The sequence below is a fragment of the Erythrolamprus reginae genome, chromosome 1 (assembly GCF_031021105.1).
Source record: "Erythrolamprus reginae isolate rEryReg1 chromosome 1, rEryReg1.hap1, whole genome shotgun sequence".
In the NCBI taxonomy this organism is placed as follows: domain Eukaryota; kingdom Metazoa; phylum Chordata; class Lepidosauria; order Squamata; family Dipsadidae; genus Erythrolamprus; species Erythrolamprus reginae.
Genome location: NC_091950.1, coordinates 158,449,476 through 158,472,869, shown reverse-complemented (window position 1 = coordinate 158,472,869; position 23,394 = coordinate 158,449,476). Strand labels below are relative to the sequence as shown.

At 39.5% G+C, this 23,394-nt stretch overlaps 1 protein-coding gene across 2 annotated transcripts in view; it reads left to right on the top strand.

The window, feature by feature from the left end:
- The window catches only part of SEMA5B (semaphorin 5B), a 622,390-nt gene that overhangs the window by 31,933 nt on the left and 567,063 nt on the right, over positions 1–23,394 (top strand). The gene's annotated exons all lie outside the window — the stretch shown is intronic.

Sequence of the window (23,394 nt, the reverse complement as noted above, 5' to 3'; positions counted from 1 at the left end):
CTTCGCCCGCCCACGCTGTTCGCTCGCGCCGCTTCCCAGCTGAGTCCTGAAGCGAATTGGCTTCAGGACTCAGCTGGGAAGCGGCGCGAGCGAATGGCGTGGGCGGGCGAAGGGCGGGCGAGCGGCAGCGAGGAGTTTGCGTGGGCGGTGGGGAAACCCCAATCTTCGGCTCCTCGCTGCTGCTGCGGAAGTAAAAACACCATCTGCGCATGCGCAGATGGTGTTTTTACTTCCGCAGCGCTACTTCGCGAAAAACCGGTCATTGCGAGGGGTCCTGGAACGGAACCCTCGCAATGATCGGGGGACCACTGTATGTATATATATACATACACACACACACATATACATACATACATACATACATACATACATACACTCTTCTTCTGAATAAAATAGATATAAACACTTATCTCATCCCTTCATCTCCTCCAAAGATATGCAGAAAAAGTTACATGTTTGAAGAAGCCAGCCTCTCAAACCATCTGCGTGCCCTGTTTTTTTTACAAAAATGGACTCATTTTTTATTCATTTTTGCAAAAAAATGGGGCATGCAGAGGATTTGGGAAGCATAGAATGCTTCTGGAGGCTGGGGGAAGTCAAAAAGGCTCCCATTTTTGCAAAATATGACCCCCTTTCACCCCTTTTTTTGCAGAAATGGGGTGCACAGAAGATTTGGGAGGTTAGCAGAGTGTTCCTAGGGTTTGGGGAAAGGCAAAACACCCCCATGGCATTGTTTTTGCCTTCCCCCAGCCCTCAGGAACACTTTGCAGGCCTCCCAAAACTCTGTGGACTTCAGTTTTGCGAAAAAAGGGCCCATTTTTTGCAAAAATGGATTGCAGTGGTGGGGCTTCGGGAAGCTGTATTCTATGTATAAGATGCACTGACATTTCCACCCCTTTTTTTGGGGGGGGGGGAGAAGGTGTGTCTTATACTCCAAAAAATACGGTAACTACTATGCTTCTTGCTGACTGCTATGTCTCTTCCTATTATTCAAGTGATGTTAATAGGAGTGTGCTATGAAACTGTAGAAAAGGAGTAGAAATAACAGAACAAAGAAGCTGTTGCTGATATTGTTTGGAAGAAAGGTACAACTTAATGGCACACTTTTCATGGGTTAATTGCTAAGTTCTGGTGTTCCTAATTAGTCCTGGGACATAGTGTTGCACTATTGTACTTTGTATGATTTCCCTTCAAAGTAAAGCTTTGCTGGAAAATTGTATAGTTAGTATTTTATATGATGCCTTTCTGAGATGTTACCACTATTGGGTTGAGGATGGATGATGAGGACACCACATTGTTAGTAAAAGTTAGCTTGCTTGCATGCATGTGTGCATGTCCCAGCGTGTTTTTGCTTCTTGCATGCATAAGAAGAAATAGAACAACTAACCCAAATAAAACAAAGATAGTACAGTATCAGTAGAGTAGTGACAGGTGCCTTGTATGCAATTGCAAAATATGTGGCGCACCACTTGAACACCATCGTTATTGACAAAATCACCATCAGTCAATTGTAAAAAGAAGCTTTATTTGGAACAGCTTATGCCATGCAACAATACCTTTAATATCACCAAGCAAAAGCATCTGCCTATTTTAAGTCCCTGGGAAGGACTGAATAAGTACCGGTATATAAAAATGCCAAATCTAGGCTGAACATCTGGCTGATTGTGTGATGAACAATAGAATAGTAGTGTCATTTATTCAGTATTGGTGCTGACTAATTCCAATTTATTACCAATTTAATAAATGATTCTCTGAGTTTTAAGACCCAAGTGCCTAACTTAGATTTTAAATGGCAGGATGTAGTGTTAGTGGTGTGCAGCTCTGTTCCTAAATGGTGATGAAGATGTGAACTTTGGATGTATAGCCTCGAATTCCAGAGAAAAGGAGGGCAGAAGGTTGAAAGCAAGAAAATATGAATAATATCCCTCCCGAGAATCGTAATCTGGCTTGCTTAAGTTCCCTTGTGAACTAGAAACAAACCGCTGACTTTTTGTGGCTGCTGCTGGCTGCAGTCCTTAAGCTGTTGGCCATTGAAATGGAAGTGTGTGAGCTCTCCAGTGCATTAAGTTTGTTCCTCCTTTCCGCACTGCGTTCCAGACTCAAGAAATTATAAAAACCTTGCCAAGCCTTCTCTTTTCAATGACTACATGTTACCATGATACAGTACTCCAATCTAATTTGGCTTTGAAGTCGCTTGCCATAGTGATGTAGTTCATTTACTGTTTTACAAGTGCTTTATTACAAAAGTTTCAACTGGCATTACTCTGTGCACTTGGCTAGTTGTGTTTTTGCTTTGATGTGGACAGTGGAGCACCATAGTTGCTATATAAAAGGGGACAAGCTGTGCTCAGGAAGTCTAGGATTCCATTTGCCACTTCTCTCCCCTAACGGGGTGGGCATCAAAGTAGTTTATGTACAAATGGATTGAGTTTACTTTAAAAACGTAGGCTGTTGTCCGCATGGTATTTGGGGGAATTTGTCAGATGAAAAAGTTCATAGTTTAAAGTATTCAGTAATTGCGACTGCTCTCATAAAGCACCCCGGTGAGAAGGGAAAATATGGGATTCTGTAGATAAGAGAAAAAGCATCCCTTCTATTTTTTTTTCTGACTTATTTTTTGCAAACATCAAGAATAGAGTTGTCTTATAGAGGAGATGGTTGGCATTAAAATTAATAAACAACAATCTCATAAGGAAACCTGTCACTACATAATCTTATTTCTTGCTAAATATTCCTTGCTGTTTCTGAAGTATTATCTTAAAAAATATCAAGCTAGGTGGTAGTTGTTGCTTTCAAAGATAAGGATGTGCATACTGTTGTTTTAAGGATACTGTACAATCTCTGCTTTTCTAGACGTTTTGGATAAAATTTCTCCCACTCAGTAAAATCAAATCTTTTATTATGGTCAATGACCAGATATTGGTACAATTTATCAACGGTATTACATGAAGGAAAGTGGCATATCTACATTCATTTTACTCACTAGAGCTGTTAGAGTGTCAGATGATTTATGGACAAACTAACTTGTGATTTCATTTCAACCTCTTCTTCCCTATCCAGATCCTTGGAGCCTCCATGCATCCTGATGTAAATAAGTGTTTTTAAGTTGAATGTATAGATTAGTTAGAACAGTGATTTAGTATTAGTTAACCAAATTAATACACATTATATATATATTACTTCCCATCCATATAAAATCATCTAGAGTTCTTGGATATCCAGATACACAGTCAAAGACAAAGAGAATCTTCAAGGAGAAACATTCAATGGTCAAGGAGAAACATTCAACAGCAGGAATAAAATGGTTCAAGAATCTTCAATGGTGGCCATTGTAATTCAAGAATATCTCCAGGACCGCCTTCTGCCGCACGAATCCCAGCGACCGGTTAGGTCCCACAGAGTGGGCCTTCTCCGGGTCCCATCGACTAAACAATGTCGTCTGGTGGGACCCAGGGGAAGAGCCTTCTCTGTGGTGGCTCTGACCCTCTGGAACCAGCTCCCCCCAGAGATTAGGATTGCCCCACCCTCCTTGCCTTTCAGAAACTCCTTAAAACCCACCTCTGCCGTCAGGCATGGGGGAATTGAAACATCTCCCCCTTGCCCATGTAGTTTCTGTGTATGATTCGACTGTGTGCTTGTTTTTTATATATTGGGGTTTCTTTTGGATTTTTTAACCTAAAACTGTAATTTAGATTGCTAAATATTAGATTTGTTACTATGTATTGTTTTTTACCATTGTTGTGAGCCGCCCCGAGTCTACGGAGAGGGGCGGCATATAAATCCAATAAATCTAATCTAAATCTAATCTTTGCATTTGCCATTGAAATAACAAGGAAGAAATGGTGTAATTAAATGCCAAAGTGCCCTTGGATTTAGGGAGCAATACTCAAGCAGAGATTTGAGCTTGAAATCCCTGGATGCATTACTCCCAAGCAATAACTTTAGTCTATCGTTCAATACCCTATGTTTTGCATCTCTTTTTTCCTCTTTCAAAATGTAGGTTCTTTCAGGTAATTTCCCTCTCCCTCCCCCAAATAAGCCAGTCTCATGTTCATTAAATATTTGGTCAGACAAATAATCTTTCTCAATATTTTTTTCAACATTTCAGGAAAATTACATGGATCATTTATATCGGCACTCAGTGCTTCACCTTGCACTTTAACATTATGTAAATTTGCCCTCACTTGAAAACAATTGAACCAACTCCTACTTAGAATGAATTCTTTACTACAATCATCTTCATTTGCTGCCCATGTAGCTTTTAAATAATTGAAAAGGCGTTGAGCGTAAATAAGGCTAACATATATTACTCTGTTTTGATCAGCTAAACAAATTATCAATAGCCTTTCCATTCCAGTAATTAAATGACTTGTTGCTTATTAATAATTGCAGCTTTCAACAAGGCAGGGTGCTTCTGATGCTCCATTATTCTTACTTTACTCTTCAGAATTGTTCCAATCATTGATCGACAGTAGGCTAATACTTTTCCAATGACTGTTTTACCTCTTTCTGATAGCTTTATTATTTCCACTTTATGTTCAATCATGATGGTTTTCCTTTTCTTTGATACACCCCCAGCACTTGTGTTGGATTTACGAGTCAAAGGCATGGCTACCAGGGTAGATAAGAGAAAAACATAAGCCAAGTACTAATTTACACATTCAACACAATGCTAACAGCGGTGTGATCCTGTTTAAAATGGTAGATGGTGTTCTCCTTTCTCTAGCCAACAAATCTCTGAAGCTCCACAATGTTTTCATAAGCGTCATAAAGTAGTGTGCACATTTGTTACTACAAACTATTATATTTGACTCCAATTTCTAGTACAATATCATATTTTTCAGAGTATAAGATGCACCTTCCCCTCCAAAAGAGGGTGGAAATGTTGGTGCATCTTATACACCGAATGAAGTCATTTTTGGCCTTTTTGTGAAAAATGGGCCCGTTTTTTGCAAAAGCAGGGTGTGCCGAGGGTTTGGGAGGCCTGTAAAAATGCCCCTGGTTTTGCAAAAGGGCAAAAATGGGGGCATTTTGCTTTCCCCCAGCCCCCAGAAGCACTCTGCAAGTCTCCTAAATCCTAGGCGGCCCTGTTTTTCACAAAAACAGGTGAAAAACACACCTGTTTTTGCAAAAAATGGGGCATGCAGAGGGATGGGAGGCCTACAGAGTACTCCTTGGGTCCAGGAAGGACAAAACTTTTTTTTCTTACTTACGTCTTTGAAATCTTGGTTTATATCTTAGATACAGGTGATTCTTATAATCTGAAAAATGCTGTAGGTTTTATGGCAATCCATTCATAAGTACTAGTTGCCTGTTAGTTGGACCTTAACTTGTGAAATGCATGTAAACAGAAAATTGGGTCTCATGATTTCAGTAAAATTTCCTTTCAGGGAACATGCACATAATTTGGTTTTGATATATTATTTGTGAGCGGTAAAAGTACAGTGGTGAGGTGGCCTAGAGGTGAAGACGCTCACCTTCCATTCTAAAGATAGAGAGTTCAGTCCCAGGTAGTGGCAGATGTTTCTCTACCAAGGTGCAAAGACAAAATATCTGCTGTGAACTCCACGTAGGTGTAAGGAAGGGCATCTGGTCAGTAAATGCTCAGCTCCATTCAGTCGCCCTGATTCCAACCCAATAAAACAGATTGCACGCTCATGAAAAGAAAGGAAATTGTGGTGGTGGTGGTGTTGGGTTAGAAGTAATGCAAAGGACCAGATAAAATATATTGCTCAAAAAAATAAAGGGAACACTCAAATAACACATCCTAGATCTGAAAGAATGAAATATTCTCATTGAATACTTTGTTCTGTACAAAGTTGAATGTGCACAACAGCATGTGAAATTGATTGTCAATCAGTGTTGCTTCCTAACATACTCAAATCCTGGACATAAACTTTCAACTCCTACCCTCAAAACAGAGTTGCTTCAGAGTACTGCACACCAAGACAACTAGACACAAGAACAGTTTTTTCCCAAACGCCATGATTCTACTAAACAAATAACTTCCTCAACACTGTCAAACTTTTTACTAAGTTTGCACTTCTATTTCTACTAGTTTTTTTCTCATCATTCCTATCACCCATTTCCTCCCACATAGGACTGTATGACTATAACTTGTTGCTTGTATACTAAGATTTTTATTAATATTGATTGTTTCTTCATTGCTTATTTGACGCCTATGACAATCATTAAGTGTTGTACCTCATGATGCTTGACCAAATCTATATTTTCTTTTATGTACACTGAGAGCATATGCACCAAGACAAATTCCTTGTGTGTCCAATCACACTTGGCCAATAAATAATTCTATTCTATTCTAACTGGACAGTTTGATTTCACAGAAGTTTAATTTATTTTGAGTTATATTGTGTTGTTTAATTGTTCCCTTTATTTTTTTGAGCAGTGTATTACTGAAAAAGATCAGTAGGTGAGGCAGGCTCTGCCAGCTATATTCAATAGTGTCTTTTAATTGGTAGCAAAGCTAATTTTGGTTCAGTATTGCAACACACAGCATCTTCTATGAAAATTTCACTAATTGGCAATGGTAGACTGAATGGTTCCATATTAGTAATACTACTTTCTCTGCTCGTTCTATATGAAGCATTGCCTCTACAATAATGTATCTTTTTGATGGAGAACATTCTCAGAATGTTCTTGATTTGTCTTGTTTTTTTATACCCATTGGTTTGTTTTGCACATACCTAAAATCTGAATTTAGGAATCTGAAAGCCAAACAACTTTTCATTCAATCAAAGCATTTCTCCAGAAAGCCTCGGCTTTGTGTGAAGGGACAGTGAAATGGCCATCCTGAGGGCCAAAAAGAAATGCATTACATAGCTGGAGCCAGAGCTGATATGGAGGAAAGTAGAAGGTAAGCATTCGATTAGGAGGGATTAGTGCTTCTGCCTTCCCTCAGGTAGAGAGATTAGCCTTCTGGAAAGCTTATTGGAACAAACTTGATAGAAATATTCATTAAAATGTTCATTAAAAAGCCCATTTGGTCTAGTAGTAAGCCCCCAGGCTAGAAACCAGGAGCCTGTGAGTTCAGGTCCTGCCTTAACCATGAAAGCTAGATAGATGAGTTTGAGCCATTCACTGTCTTTCTACCCAGATAATTTCACGGGATTGTTGTGGGGAAAACAGGATGAGGAAGGTGTCTTATTTTGAGTTATTTGTAAAAATAATAAAGGCAGAATACAAATAAAAAGTAAAAGTAAAGGAGAGAAAATTTAAGTTCAGTGTGATATATTTTCAATCAACCTCAACTCTTTCAAATCCAAGCATAGATTTTGCAATGCTTACTAAGCAAATTGAATGCCATCTGACTTGTTTGTTTAAATAAAACTCTGTTTTACAGAATTGTTGAACTTTGCCTCTGTTAGCATACTGCATCCATTAGCACAGCAAGGAAATATTGTTCATTCTCTGTGGGGAAAGATGATCCCTATTAATATTGGTTCTTTTGACATCTGTTAACTTTGATGGCAATGTTAATTGTACAATAAGAGATTGTACAATAAAAGAGCTAAAATATGAAGTTAAGTCATTCTCCCCAAGACACAGGCTTAAATTCAGTTGCAAATTTGATCATTTTACTCATTATTTTGGTTTAACCAAGTTTGCTTGCTGCATGGCTTTTTTGTCGAAGGATTGTTAATTAATTTTTTTTCTTCCAGCATCAGAAGCATTTGTTGAATTTATTTTAAGGATTGTGTGTGGCATGTAAACAATACGTTGGCATCCGTCAGAGGACTTGGAAATCTAACGTTGACTAACATTGTTTTTGCAATAGCAGGTGGTCTGTATTATAGAAATTGTACAATTTAAATATGGAGTTGATAGCTTGATTTAGTTGTAAATATATAATTCCAACAATGTGATCCTTTTTAAAAAGCTGACATGGATTCATACATCTGCTGTGATGCAGCTGGACCACACTCAGCTAATTTCTCTATTTCTCCCCTGGGAGTGGGTGGGAGGCTTTTGGTATGATTCCATCTGTAAATCAGCTTTGGAAATGATTGTTCTCAACTTTACTTTGAACTCGAAAGAATGTGTTGTTGTCAAGGGCCCTGAAATTCAGTCACCACAGAGACTGCCCCTTCCTCAAAAGAAGCCCCTTACTCATCTCGGACTTCACCTGGCTTCTCAGAATTTTCAACACATAATAGGATTGACCTGGTTGAACCAAGTATAGGGGTTTTGCCACTTGATGCCAGAGGATGGGCTGAGAGTATGCAGGATAGCTTGCCAACAAAGACAGTTAATATTTTTGTTTCGGTACTTAAGAAATGACATGATTTGTTATGCTATCATCTGTGGTAGGTAAAATGCTGTACTTTGCTACTTTAGAATCTCTTTCAAAAATCTCTTCCACTATTTGAGATGCAGTTACTGTGTTTTTCTAGTGTGTTGTCAAACATGCTGTTCTGTACCACTAGCAATATGTTGTTGTTATTTAAAAGCAATCTTTGCAAGCTAATTATATTGCCAGCTTTTCCCAGGGGGGTTGTCTTATCGTTTTAAGCCTATGACTTTCAGACTTCTGTCTTGAAAGACTGTTGTTACCTGATTTCCAAGAAATGTTCTGAGTATCTGCCATAGAATTTCTTTGCATTTCAAACAGTTCTAGGATATACATATGCTGTGGCACTCTCTGAGCTTGTTTGTTTGCAGGCCTTTCATTACCTGACTAGGTAACATCATCAGTACTTGTGAGTGTGGGATTCACTCACTGTTTATACATATAGTCCTCAACTTACAGCCGTTTGCTTGGAATAACTTATAATGATGACGGACCTCCCAAGAGCTACTTACAACTTGGTATTGAAGTTCTTGTGGCTACCCCCACCCCCTGTGGTCACATGATTACATTTTGGGTGGCTGTTTGGATTACATATTTATGGCTGTTTGGATGGCTGTTTGGATTACATATTTATGGCTGTTTTCGGCATCTTGCAGTCATGTAACCATGATTTATGAGATTTTTGGTGGAAACCGACATTTATTTCTGGTTTTAAAAAATGACCATTGGGTATAAAGAATGTGCTTAAATTAGCCCACAGTTAACATGCACACCTCACTTGCTATAGGTTTGGAACAGACTTTTAATGCAAGTGAGGTGTGCATGTTATTTGTGGGCTGCACTGAAATTATTGTAAATTGTTTTAAAAAATTGTACAGCACTCTGCGATTTATTTATTTATTTATTTATTTATTTATTTTTCATTCACTCACTCACTCATTCATTCATTCATTCATTCATTCATTCATTCATTCATTCATTCATTCAGCAACCATCATAACCGGGGGTCCTTATGGATCCGTAGCCCATCATCTGCACATTAAAAGATTCATTAGGGCCTCTACCCTCATTGCTCCACTGGTAATACACTGTAATCCAATTTACCCAAGGTCCTGAAGTCACTGACAGTGGGCCCACTCAGGGAGAGTCGTCCTGGCGCCATTTCACATGTAAAGCGACCTTCTTAATAACAATATGCACATTTCATACACAAAAGGTGGTATTATGCCTGACTCTCACCTTTTTACCCAAAGTCAACATGACATTTCATAGGTCACAAGACATTGTCCTTCCCACTTTTTGTGCATGCCTGGTCCATCCTATAAAAAAGGTCTGGCATACCTTGTATATGTGAAGGGCATTACATGTGTACATTAAACGTATGGAGGAATTCAGGAAGTCAGAGGCTCTGTTTATTTCATTCCTGCCAGCTTCAGTGGGATGCAAAGCATCTCTGTTTATAATCATTCCACCATCGGTAGGGTGTGTGAAATGCAAACAAAGAGACCTCCTTTGAGACTCACTACCCATTCAACCAGGAGTGCAGTTACTTCTGTGGCATGGACAGCCCAGACATTGCTTGAGGAGGTGTGCCGGGCAACTTCTTGGACTTCCCCTACATCATTTGTGCGACATTACAAAATTGATTCATATGCATCTGCGGAGGCAGCTTTTGGCTGGAGGGTTCTTCAGCAAGTAGTAAGAGATTGAGTCCGCATCAACTTACAGAGTCCTCCCTTAGTGGACATTCAGCTTAGGTATGTCCTATGCATGGTTGCTATATCCACCATGAGGGAGATGGAGCGTTGGTCCTACCTGATACCCTCTTCTATGATGGTGAATATAGCAGCCAGCCCCTGAGATTTAGCAGCCAGCAGTATGAGTGTGTAAGTTTGCTTTGGTCGAGTTGGATAGTGTAGTGACTGTATCATAACAGGGTCTGCCGCTTTGCTTCTTCATTTCGAACTGGAGCCAGGTTTGTTTTAATAAAACAAACTCTCCAATTAAGAAAAGGATGGGATTGTTTAAGACTTCTTTCCCTAATAGCTCAAACCTCTGGATCCCAGATAGAAAAAAAATGGCTGCTCTAATGTTCTTAATGAGATAACATCTACACAAGATTTCATCAAGCAAATTACATGGTGATACATCTTTCTTATATAGCAGTGCTTCTTCATGGAGATAATCAGATTGAACCATTGTAACATTAACTTCAGATGTATCCCAAAAGCATTGATGTGGTATTGTTGGTTTGAGCTCCGACTGGCCCCAAATGGTGGAAATATATGTTTGACCAGATGTGGTGGTAAGGAATACATCTGCTATTTAAATAGTTCCACTGGCTACCAGTCTGTTTCTAGACCCAATTCAATATACTGTTAATTAGGGGTGGGCTGCTGGGGGTTTGCAGGGGTTTGGGAACTAGCTTTGTTTCTGTGCAGTTCGAAGAACACCCAAATCAGTGGTGAAATCCAAAAGTTTTTCCTACTGTTTCTGTGGCTTGGTGGGCATGGCAGGGGAAGGATACTGCAAAATCTCCATTCCCACCCCACTCCTGGGGGGAAGGATATTGCAAAATCTCCATTCTCGCCCCATTCTGGGGCCAATCAGAGATCATATTTGCTAGTTCTCTGAACTACTTAAAATTTCTGCTATCTGTTCTACAAATTACTCAAAATTTCCACTACCAGTTCTCCATAACCTGTTAAAACCTACTGGATTTAACCCCACCCCGCTCATGGCTGGCCCTGTCCACACTACCCCAACCTCCCAGGAGTCCCCATGTGAAACATTTTGGATGCAGGTAAGTGCAGGGCACACATGGGGGCTCAGAGAGGGTGAAAAATGGGCCTACTGGACGTTTAGGAATGCTGGAAACAGGCCCATTTTCAGCCTCCAGAGGGCCTCGGGAGGCTGAGGAGACTGTTTTTGCCCTCCCAGAGGCTCAAGGAAAGCTTCTGGAGCCCAGGGAGAGCAAAAAAATCCCTCCTCACTGTGGTGCAGGCCACACCCACCATGGCCACACCCACCCAGCAACCGGGCAGAGAACCCCTTGCTAAAAGTTTTGAAGTCCACCCTTGCTGTTAATCAATTGTAAATCATTATTTGACTTGTAACAGTTAAAATAAGTATTCTTCCTTAAGGTCTCCTGATTTAAAACCGCTTAGGGATGGCAAAGCACTGTGAAGTCGTATGTAGGCCTAACTGCTATTGCTGTTAAATTTCTAGGCCTCTCATCTCCCCTACAAGGTCACTCTGGGTGGCTTTGCTTTATTAATTTGTTGAGTATATTAACCATGTATTTTAAACATTTCCCTATTAGTTGAATGTTTTGTATCCTATTGGATCCTAGTCCTTACTACACTGAGTGTTTACATATCAGGTAGATATGCTAATAGCTATTTGAATGTCAATGTATATTCATTGTAATGTCTTTGCCCACCCCAGAGGAACTGTCATAGTCTAATTGAGACTACTCAGCATTCTTGTTGAGTTAGGATACTCTGAGGAAATCAACCCGCATGAAGTAAAATGCTTTATAGGATAAATATGCTCAGATGTTCCTCCTTCTTGTTCTTTTAAAAATCCATTCTCTCCATCTTGTATCCTTTAGCATTTAATATGTCCATCTTGTTACTAAACTATCTGAGTTCACTGCATTATCATTAAAGTATTATTGCATGAAAGCCACAGGTAAACTGCATTTAATGAAAGATCAAGTGAAAATTGCAGCTCTCTGTGATTCAGAATACATTAACAATTTTTTTAAAAAAACTCAAGTACTGTAAAGTCTTATTGTTAGTTAGTGGGGAAAAGTAATGAGCCTTTGAGACCCACATTTGGCAGAACTGTCAAACTAAAAAAATGGCAAAAGGCCATCTTCTTGCCAATTCAGGAAACTCTCAAGTTGGTGCTAACATGTCACTATGCCCATGTGTTGAAAAAGTAGGAATTTGGCTCTGAATAAATGTTTTAAGAAAGTGCAAAACAATGTGTATTAATTATCTTCAAGTTCTTTTAGTTTTCTTCTCTTCTTTTATGATCCCTGACCTGCTTAAAAGAGATAGCGCTACATGGTAAAAATTTGCACGCACAAAACAACCTTTCCACATTTTATTTTGTGTGGCATTGAACTTTGAGTTAAACTCCCCACCATCAATTTATTCTGTTGTCATTTAACCCAGTAATGTGTGCCTCTGAGTAGGTATAACTCAAGGCAAGGAAGGTACCTGATACTCCTTCCTTCTATTTTTGTCAACTACAACTACCCTGTGAGATGAGGTGGGCTGTGAATGATTGCCTCAAAGTCATCCAGCCAGCTTTCGTGCCTTAGACAGGACTGGAACTCCCAGTCTCCTGATTTCTAACCTGACTCCTTAGCTAGATTTTATTGAAAGAGTAGTAGATGCTTGGGACAAACTTCCAGCAGACGTGGTTGGTAAATCTGAATTTAAACATGCCTGGGATAAACATATATCCATCCTAAGATACAATACAGGAAATAGTATAAGAGCAGACTAGATGGACCATGAGGTCTTTTTCTGCCGTAAATCTATGTTTCTAGCTGAAACTAGACTAATTCGCGGTGTAAACAAGCTGCGGTAATACAGGATATCACTTCTAAAATTCTATAGGCAATGTTTCTTTCCCAGCGCAGTCTTGGGTTTTTATCTCATTAGACTTGAACTTGACCATGAGATAAATTTATCCTAATTTGTTGATAATAAGGAACTAGGTTTTATAAACATACAAGCCAGAAACAATTTGACTACATTTTTGGAACTTTGCATTGAATTAAGTGTGATATAATACTCTAGCAATTGAGGTATGGTCGAGAACATGGTTTAAAATACAAATGAAATAAAGTACATAAATCACATTTGACATCATCACCTTCATGGGAACTCATTCCTCCCAGTTCTGCCTTTAAGATTTTCTTAGTTCTGATTGTGTTAGCTATGATCTGTTTGCCACACGGTATGCATTCAGAACTGCAATTCATATATTTCTTTATTAGTTCACATAAAATTATATGTGGCATGAAGACTTGTCTTTCAGTGGAATAAAATGTAAAGCAGTATCTTTTGCAGTTTCAGTGATGCCGTTCAGGCGATTTACTTAGACGTGCTTTCAAAAGAATTGTTCGTCAGCAAGTCAGTTTTGACTGTCAACTGTCAAGAGTCCATGTGATTCTCAGAATAACAGGAAAAATAATTAAAAATAAACCCTGCTAGGCATTGTGCCAAGAATGTCTACTACTCTATTTTTGGAAGGCAGACTTGGGAACTGTGGGTATGAAAATATTCAGATTATAGTCCAGGAGATGATTCAAACAGTCATGGACTGCATAAGTGTTTCTAAATCTAATTTTAAAGCAAAACTGTCTGCTGTGGTAGATGGTTCAGTGTTAAATCAATTGTATTGAGCAATTTAGATTAAAAGGCCTGGCATTTGAGATGATTTTTCATCATTATAAAATGATCTGCCTACCCCCTTAAAATGGTTGGTAGTAATATTAATCATTTTATTGATTAATAAAATAATATTTTATTTACCACTTTTGATTTCTGGAAGCTGTAGCTCAAAATATAAAATAGTTCATTGGAACTGGGCTAAGCTTTAGAAACTGTTTTAGAAATGAATAAGAAGCTAGGAATTAGTGACACAATAACTTGCTAACACTTGTCAAAATTATGGCATCCATTGGAATGAGTTTCTAGAGCAAACTAATCATCATAGCAGTTCCGAAAAGATTTTACAGGATCCAGATCAACTGACAAGCTCTTAATTTCATTTGAGGTTAATGCCAGATGGATCAGTCAATCTATGTCTGGCCTGTGATAATTTCACATGTATCTTGCTATAACTTTCTACTGTTGAATTTCTGGGACTGTCTGTTAACAATGTGAAAACTCATCCTCATTTCCATACGGAGCTTTATATAATGTGGCTATTTTGATATGGCATTTGAGTCGGAAGCTGCAATACAAAGTGGGGAGAAATGAACACCAGAATGGCAATTATGATGATGCTGATGGTAGTCTGAGAGATACTAAGTAGGTCAGTATGCTTAAAAAGGCAGATTAGGCAAAAATTTTATCTCTTCTAAAGGTTAATGTATGGTATAATGCTTCAGAATTGCCCAAATGCAAAACAACAGAATTTCTAAGATAGGAAAACATTGTTTTTTAAAAAATTGATATAAGAAATGATTTCAGTGTCCATCATATAACTTCTTTTATTATCTGGAAAACAATGTAGAGCAGTGATGGCGAACCTAGGGCAAGGGTGCCACAAGTGGCACACAGAGCCATATCTGCTGGCACTCAAGCCTTTGCCCTAGCTCAGCTCCAGTGTGCATGTGTGTGCCGACCAGCTGATTTTGGCTCGCACAGAGGCTCTGAGAGGGAGTTTTTGACTTCCAGAGAGCTGCCGTGGGGATGTGGGAGGGCGTTTTTATCCTCCCCGGACTCCAGGGAAACCTTTGGAGCCTGGCGAGGGTGAAACACAAGCCTTCTGGGCCCACCAGAAGTTGGGAAACAGACCATTTGCAGCCTCCAGAAGGCCTCTGGGGGCCAGGGGGAAGTTGTTTTCATCCTCCCTAGGTATTGAATTATGGATGCGGGCACTCACGCATGCGCGATAGACACACATACTCTTTTGGCACCTGAGGAAAAAAATATTCACCATCACTGCCCTAGGCAAAGGTAAAGGTTTCTCTGACCAGTCATTTCTGACTCTAGGGCAAAGTGCTCATCTCTATTTTTTATGCTGAAGGAGCCACTGCTGTCCAAAGGCCATTTCTGTGGTCATGTGACCATTATGGCGATACACCAAAGGCGTATGGAACACTGTTATCTTCCCACCAAAGTGGTACCTATTAATCTACTTGCATTTGCATGCTTTCAAACTGCTAGGTGGGCAGAAACCTTTCTCTAACTGTGGCCAAATGCTAAAATTGATGGAAGGAAAGTCATTTATCCAAGTAATGTGTTTCTCAGCTGACAAGGTATCTCTGTAAATTCACTTGTGACTAGCAATATGCTGTTACAAACATGGCGATACACCAAAGGCGTATGGATCACTGTTATCTTCCCAGCAAACAGGTTTGCCATCACTGATGTAAAGTGTAATCTTGGTTATCAACTGCTTTGAAATGTATCAAATTCAACATATTTTGACTTGAAAATTTTGTTCCAGTACTCATTGTCTGATACTCAGCATACAAACTAGAAATTATTGCTGTCAGCTGTCTTGTGATTCCCTATATCAGTGATGGTGAACCTTTTTTTTTTTTGGCTTGGGTGCCAAAAGGGTGCATGCCCACACCTATAATGCAATGCCTTCCCCTGCACTGCCCCCCTGTGCATGTGCTTATCCCCTGAAGCCTCTAGACTTCCGCTAAGCCCATTGGGTCATTTTTCATTGTCCCCAGGGTTTAGGGAAAAACTCCTTAAACCCGGGGAGAGCGAAAAACGGCCAAACCAGAAGTCCGGGAATGAATTTCCAGTTGGCCCATAGGGCCATTTTTTGCCATTTGAGAGAGCGAAAATAGCCGAAAATCAGCTGGCCAGTGCGTACATGTATGCTTCAGCTGACATAGGGCAATGCCACAAGTGCTCTCAGATATGGCTCCACATGGCACGCATGCCATAGGTTCGCCATCACTTTCCTTAGGGAAAAATTGGTACTCATCAGTTTTGGTATACATCTTACCTCCTGGAACCAGTTAATGATGTGTACCAACGCAACACTGTATGTGCTATAATTAAAACTTTGTTATATTAAATTTGATCCTTGCTGCTAACCTACCATAATCTTACCAAATGCAAATCATTCTGACTTTCTCTTATTCACATGAGACACTACTTAATGAATTAAATAGTATCTTTGATACTAGACTTAACTAGATACTAGTAGAATCTAGTTCTTCGATCATTAATTTTTCTGTACCAATCTTAAAATTTTTGATGCAGATTTTTGTTACAGTTTTCCCTATGCTTCCAGCAAAATATGAAATTGCTTCTAAGTAGTTTATTTCTGGTCCTTAAAACAGCTACTGTATCTTACCTATCCTGCTCATCCCAGGCACACACATACACAGAGTTATGCCCAGTACTGGCCCTGTGACATATGCACCATGGAAATCCCAGGTCCCATTTTTTTTCTGTGTTGTCAATTCTACAGGGACATTCACATCAGTTGATTAGCTCTCTGTCTGCCCTGAAAACATTTTGGAAATCTTTAGGGCTGCCACAGCAAGGCTAGTTGCTGTTGTAGGAAAGTAAGTGGGGGGAAGATAGAGATAACTGAAACCAAACTAACATTCTTTCCTGTGGGAGCCAAGGATGTCCCCACCAGATCTGTGGAAAGTTTGGGCCAGAGACAACTAAAGGAGGACTGTAACCTGATTGGATCATGTGATGGACATGTGACCTGGGGGCAAGAACTTTGGGTTTTGATTTGGGTGGGGAAAACCTCGGGTCCTTCAGAGTCGGGTTTTCACCAGCCGTGCTAATATGCCATTCCTAATAAATTCTTACTTTGAGGTAACTCCATGACTCAGAGTTTTATTTTATTATTATTTCATTGGGTCTCTTACTTGGGATAGCAATAGCATTTAGACTTATATATGGCTTCCCAGTGCTTTACAGCCCTCTCTAAGCAGTTTACAGAGTCAACATATATATATTGCCCCCAACAATCTGGGTCCTCATTTTATCCACCTTGGAACGAGGGAAGGTTGAGTCAACCTTGAGCCTGGTGAGATTCGATCTGCCAAACTGCTGGCAGCTGGCGATCAGCAGAAGTAGTCTGCAGTACTGCACTCTAACCACTGCGCCACCATGGCTCTTCTGACACTCTTTCTTATTTAAATTTCTAGGGCATTCTGATAACTTTTATTGGTACTTTACATTAAACAAACCAAGGTGCAATTTATTTCCACATCAGTTTATCTGTAACGCTTGCCCAACTTCTTGCAAGTTCTATCCCCATAAATTTGGGGTCACCAGATGAAATAGAAAAGGGAAAGAGGGAAAGATATTCACTCCCTCCCACCCTCTTTCTTTCCCTTAGAGTCAGGTTTTGATTGCTCGGACAAGTTCCTGCAGTTTTCTTGGCAAGGTTTTTCAGAAATGGCTTGGCACGATCTTCTTCCTTGAGTTGAAAGAGATTGACTGCTTTTGTGCCTAAGTCAGGACAAGAACTCATGATCGCCCAGTTTTTATGTTGGTGCCTGAACTACTACACCAAACTGACTCTTTATCATACCTGTATTTTGACTCCCCCCCTTTAAACCCAGATTTGAAGATTGCTGAACAGTCATTAAATCAATTGTCCAAATGTGCATTGGTAACGTTCCAGAAATCTGTTGAATAAATGATTCAACTCTTTAAGAAACTTTACTGTCTTTCTGAATGCTTGTAAAGACAATTTTGAAACATTCCTCTGCAAATACAAGAATAGGCACTAATGTAGAGAGTGATGCTTGCATCAATCTTTCCTAAATTAGTTTTATGGTAGGAGCGGTTCAAATAAAAATGTTAGTCTCTCAAGAAGCCTTTAGGCTACAGCTGAGTACAGTCCAGCTTTTGTAAAAGTGTAAATGCAATTTGCACTAACATGTTGACTATGAAAGGGAACTATTATGCATTATGGAACAGTGGCTCTTTGTTTTGCTGACTTTAAACTGGCTGGATAAACATGCAATGCCAGTTGAGACAGAATCCCTTCAGTAGAGTATAATTTGGCAAATAATTCATCTGAGGGTAATTTTCTGGGGCATACAAATGGATGAAAAAGGAATCTATTCTTCTTTCTCTGTACTAAGATTTCTAACCCAATAATTTCTGATCAAATTCTGCCTGTTGAAGAAATTGACTATGCCACTTACAATAACACAGTAGTTGTGACTGTCAGCTCCTAACTTTGTCACTACAGCTTTGCTCATCGCTTCTTCTTTGTGTTATGTGGCTTGGGTACTAAGGTGAGATGGATGAGCAAAGGGTGTTGTCACATTCTTTGTATTGATTGAAAAATAACCAGTTACTTTTGTCTCTCTTCAGTGAGAGGAATTTACTGAAGTGGTTTTGATTTGATTTTGCAGATCATTAGTATTCTTGATTGCAAAACCAAGGTGTAGATTATAATTAGGAAGGGAAACAATAGTTAGCCATTTCTTTCTGTAGACTATTTATGTTCATTTGTGGGAGATTTATTTATTTAGTTATTTAGTTACTTATTTAGTCATCTATCTATCTATCTATCTATCTATCTATCTATCTATCTATCTATCTATCTATCTATCTATCTATCTATCTATTTGATTTGTATGCCGCCCCTCTACATAGACTCGGGGCGGCTCACAGCAACAATAACACAATGTACAACAAATCTAATAATTAAAAAAACACTAAAAACCCCATTATTAAAATCAAACATACACACAAACATACCATGCATAAACTGTATAGGCCCGGGGGAGATGTCTCAATTCCCCCATGCCTAATGGCAGAGGTGGGTTTTAAGGAGTTTACGAAAGGCAAGGAGGGTGGGAGCAGTTCTAATCTCCAGGGGGAGCTGATTCCAGAGGGTCGGGCCCCCCACAGAGAAGGCTCTTCCGCTGGGTCCCGCCAAATGACATTGTTTAGTCGAGGGAACCCGGAGAAGGCCAACTCTGTGGGACCTAACCGGTCGCTGGGATTCGTGCGGCAGAAGGTGCCAAGTGTCAATAGAAAATTTTGGGACATTTCTGAGTTTCCCATCCGTTTAAAGGTTTATTCCAGGAAAAGTCTGGGCTGGATTTTGGAAGCTGCTGTCCCAGCACATCTGGACAGCATCAAGGTGGGGAGTCTGTTTTATGATCTCAATGTAACATTGAAATAACCTCTGCTGGGCTAAAATTGTGAGATGTCATTTTCTGTATGTACATCTTGACATAGCCCATAAGCATAAGTCTCTTTCTCTAAGCAAGAGAGATGAAACTTGCCTAGTTTGTGAGAAATGGAATCATCTGAAAACCACAGCTTGGTGTTCCAGTTACTACTAACTCTAGCAGTTTTTTCGAGAATTGGTCAATGAATTTTACACTGGATCTCCTTGTTCCTTAAAGGTATTTGCTTCTGTATTTAAATAGTGTAAAAATGCCATTCTTTGCAGAACAGTTAACACTGGTGCTTCCAGCTAAATAAGTCAGTATTTTCCTTGGATGGGATGGACACTGAAGAAGTCAGCTATTTTGCAATTGTAAGAGGATGAAAACCTTAAGAAAGCATTGGGAGAGTGGGAAAGGCAGTCATTTTAAGTATATAAATTTAAAAGAAAACCATTGTCTGTTGGCTGGGCTCTGGGGATCAGTTATGAGTAGGATTATGCTGTTGCTCAGTTGTCTAACAGCACTGTTCCAACATTATAATGTAACTGCTTTGTGATTTTTGTAATATTGGGGACATTAGTGTTAATTGAAAGAACTGTGATTTATTTCTACTACTTTTCATGTTCCACTTTTTGATTTTTAATTTAAATTATTTGGGGTAAACAAATTTTGAAAAGGACACGATGAACGCCGAAAGAAAATCTTTGTGTCTGGATTTGTACTGTGTGTTTTGATTGAAAATTGATTGTAGAGGGCCCGTGCGAATAACTCAGTGAGAATGAAATACTGTATTACTCTGCTCCTTGAAATTTCAGAGAAGCAGCTCTGAAATATAGCTGCGTTGGGCCTTACTCAGGTCAAGGCATACGCATGGAATACTTCCACTTAGCTTGCTTCCCATAGTTCAGAAGGAGGACACTTTTGCTATTGCACTGAGAAAGCCTCAGAGAGGTAGAGGCTGACATTTGTGAAGCACTTCCTGAAGTCAAGAGAACCTGGAAGCAAGTCCTTGTGTATATATTTCTGTGGTTAAGCTTTAGGGAACCACATTGATCTCAGTGGATCTCCTTGTTTCTTAAAGGTATTTGCTTGTGTATTTAAATAGTGTTAAAATGCCACTCTCTGCAGAACAGTTAACACTGGTGCTTCCAGCTAAATCAGTCAGTATTTTGTATTGCACATAAAGTTGACCCTTCAATTGTGACAAACTTTAAAATGTAAAGGAAAATATGAAGGCATGCATAAGCGACGCATGCAACAGAATGTAGCCAGTTGGTGTTGTTTGAAAACCACCTTGCTGTGTAACGAGTCCTTTAAAATTGGGCCTTTTGGCCTTAAACACTCCTTTGTGAAACTGGATTCTTGATTTTCTTGTTGAGAAGCCCCAGTATGTGCAAGTTGGGTCTAATATTTCTGGGCGCAGGTTCTCTTCAGGGCCGTGGCCTCAGTCCACTCTTGTTCATCCTGTTGACCCATGACTGCTGTGCAGTATGGTTTGCCACAAACCATATTATGAAGTATGCAGATGATACAACCGTAGTGGGCCTTATTTAGGATGACAAGTGAGGGAAGTCGTCGTAAGGAGGTAGTAGGCTTGGTGAACTGGTGTAATAAAAACAACAGTAGTTTTCAATGTAGGAAAAATAAAATAAATTATTGCTGATATCAGAAAAGGCAGGCACAGCCACACACCTCTGTGTATTAATGGTTCAATTGTAGTGAGGGGTTGGCAGCATCAAGTCTCTGAATGTGTAGCTAATGAATAGGTTATCTTAGTCACTCAACAGTGAGACACATGTGAAGTGGGCACAGCAGCGCCTACACTTTCTGCGTTGCCTGAGAAAAGTACATCTTCCTTCCCCTGTCCTTACCACTTTGTGTAGAGGAACGATCCATTATATTGCATTACTGTCTGGTTTGGCAGCATTACTGCTTTGGATAGGAAAGCAGTGCAAAGAGTGGTGATGACAGCAGAAAAGATTATTGGTAGTTAATTCCTTCTATCCAGGACATAGCATATAGTTGCTACTTGAGTAGAGTCCACAGTATTGTCAGGGATACTACACATCCTCTTCATGACTGGTTTTCCTTGTTAGATTCTGGGAGGGGGCTTTGTAGTATCTGAAACAGAACATCTAAATTCAGTCACAGCTTTGTTCCATATAGCATCAACCTTGTGAACTCTCAACTTCTCTCATTCTACCATATATTCAAAATGGTCAGTTATTTATGTGTGTGTGTGTGTGTACATGAGATATATATATCTACTTAAGAACTTTTCTAGATAAGAACCGTGTGTTTAAGACTTTTTTGCCTCTACTTAAGAACCTGAGCCTGGAAAAATTTCCCAGGAAATTTGAGAGCGGTATGAAGGCCCGGTCAGTTTCTTGCCATTTCCCCTGGGTTTCTCTCTCTGGTGCAGTATATAGGAGGCATGTGCTCCTCCTCACCACCTCAGAGTCCCTTTTTTTATTAAAGCTTTAAAGTTTTGGATTTTTTTGATTCCCCTCACCTTCTTCCTTCGGCAGCGACTGTCATCCTCCTCCTCTTCCTCCTCCTCCAACCAAAATTCAAGCTTTTATTTCTTTCCTAATGGGGAAAGGCAAAAACACTCTTGTTTTTGCAAAAAAATGTAAAAAATGGGTCATTTTTTGCAAAAACGGGCATTTTTGTTCCCCCACCTCCTATAAGCCTCTGCATGCCCTGTTTTTGGGGGAAAAAACCCATATATGTATATCTACTTGTTTTAGCAAAAAAACATTTATCTATATCTATATCTATGGTATCTCTGTCTGTCTGTCTGTCTGTCTGTCTGTCTGTCTGTCTATCTATCTATCGAGAGGGAGGGCAATGGAATCTCATTTTTTATGTGTGACATAAAATGAAGGCTATCTTATCTCAAAAACAATTAAAAAGAATAAAAATAGAAATGAGAGAGAGAAAAAGCAATGTAACAAATGTATATTGTATATATAACAATTATAACAATTTCTGTGAAGAATTACCATATTTCAGCGTAATTATCCTTACGTACTCTCCAACTATAAGCAATTTGCAAGTTGCAAATAACATCAAGTTTTCAATTCATTGAGTAATTGAGACTGTGTAATGAATGCTTGGAGATGTACCTTTGCTTCTAAAACTTTTCACCAGAAACCCAAGTGTAACCACTGGCTGCTACAGTTGTAACTGTTTGGTAATTTGTGAATTATTGGATGAATTCACAATATCATATCAAGTTGTCTCTCCTTGAGGCCTTATAGGAGGTATCATTCTTCAGTGTGTTAAATAATTGAAAAAAAATAAGGACTGATTGTTTTTCCTTTAGTGGAGGAAATGCAAGCGTTTTATGTCTTTGCTCAGAGACATCATATTTTTCATTTACACTCTTCTTGGTTAGCTTTCTGAGGATCAATGTCCTTACAGCAAAACAATAGCATTCATCCAGTTATGGAAAAGGTCACGCTCTCCCTAAAGGTTTGAGTTTGGTGCTTATGGGGGTGTTTTAGATCCATTTCTATCTGAGCCTCAAATATCCTCCGTGGAGCTAAGCCTACTTGGATAGAAATAACTTCACTTCAGTTAATCTTATGTCAAGCTGTTGCCTTGTAATATAGGTTATGGGGGCTTGCCCTTGAAGAAAACTTTAGTTTCTAAAAAATACAAGGGTACTGCCTGGAGCTACATGTTAAGAACCATAAAATCCCAATTTCATATCAGTTCTGGTTTGTAATTTAGGGTGCTGGTATAACTTGCAAGGGCCTTAACTGTTCCAACCACATGGAGTCTCTTGCACATTTGTAGCAGGTCTGCTCCCAGTTATGGCACATTTTCACAGAAAAGTACCATTGTGGCATCCTCATGGTCACTCCCTCTCAATCAAACCCAAGACACAGGGTTGTTGTCATGAGAAAATAGGAGGAGGAAGGAGTATGAGGTATAGTTGGTTCGCCACCTTGAATTATTTATAAAAATAAGGCAGGATGTATGAGTGTGCATGCACACACATGTGTGTATGTGAGATAGAGTTCTGGAAAAGTTTTTTTTATGAATGGAACATCAATAAATTCCACTGCAAGCTGAAGTGCAATATAGATTAAGGACAAACATTAGGAGTTGTGGTGGCACAATGGTTAGAATGCAGTACTGTACTGCAGGCTACTTCTGTTGACTGCCGACTGCCAGCAGTTTCGCAGTTCAAATCTCACCA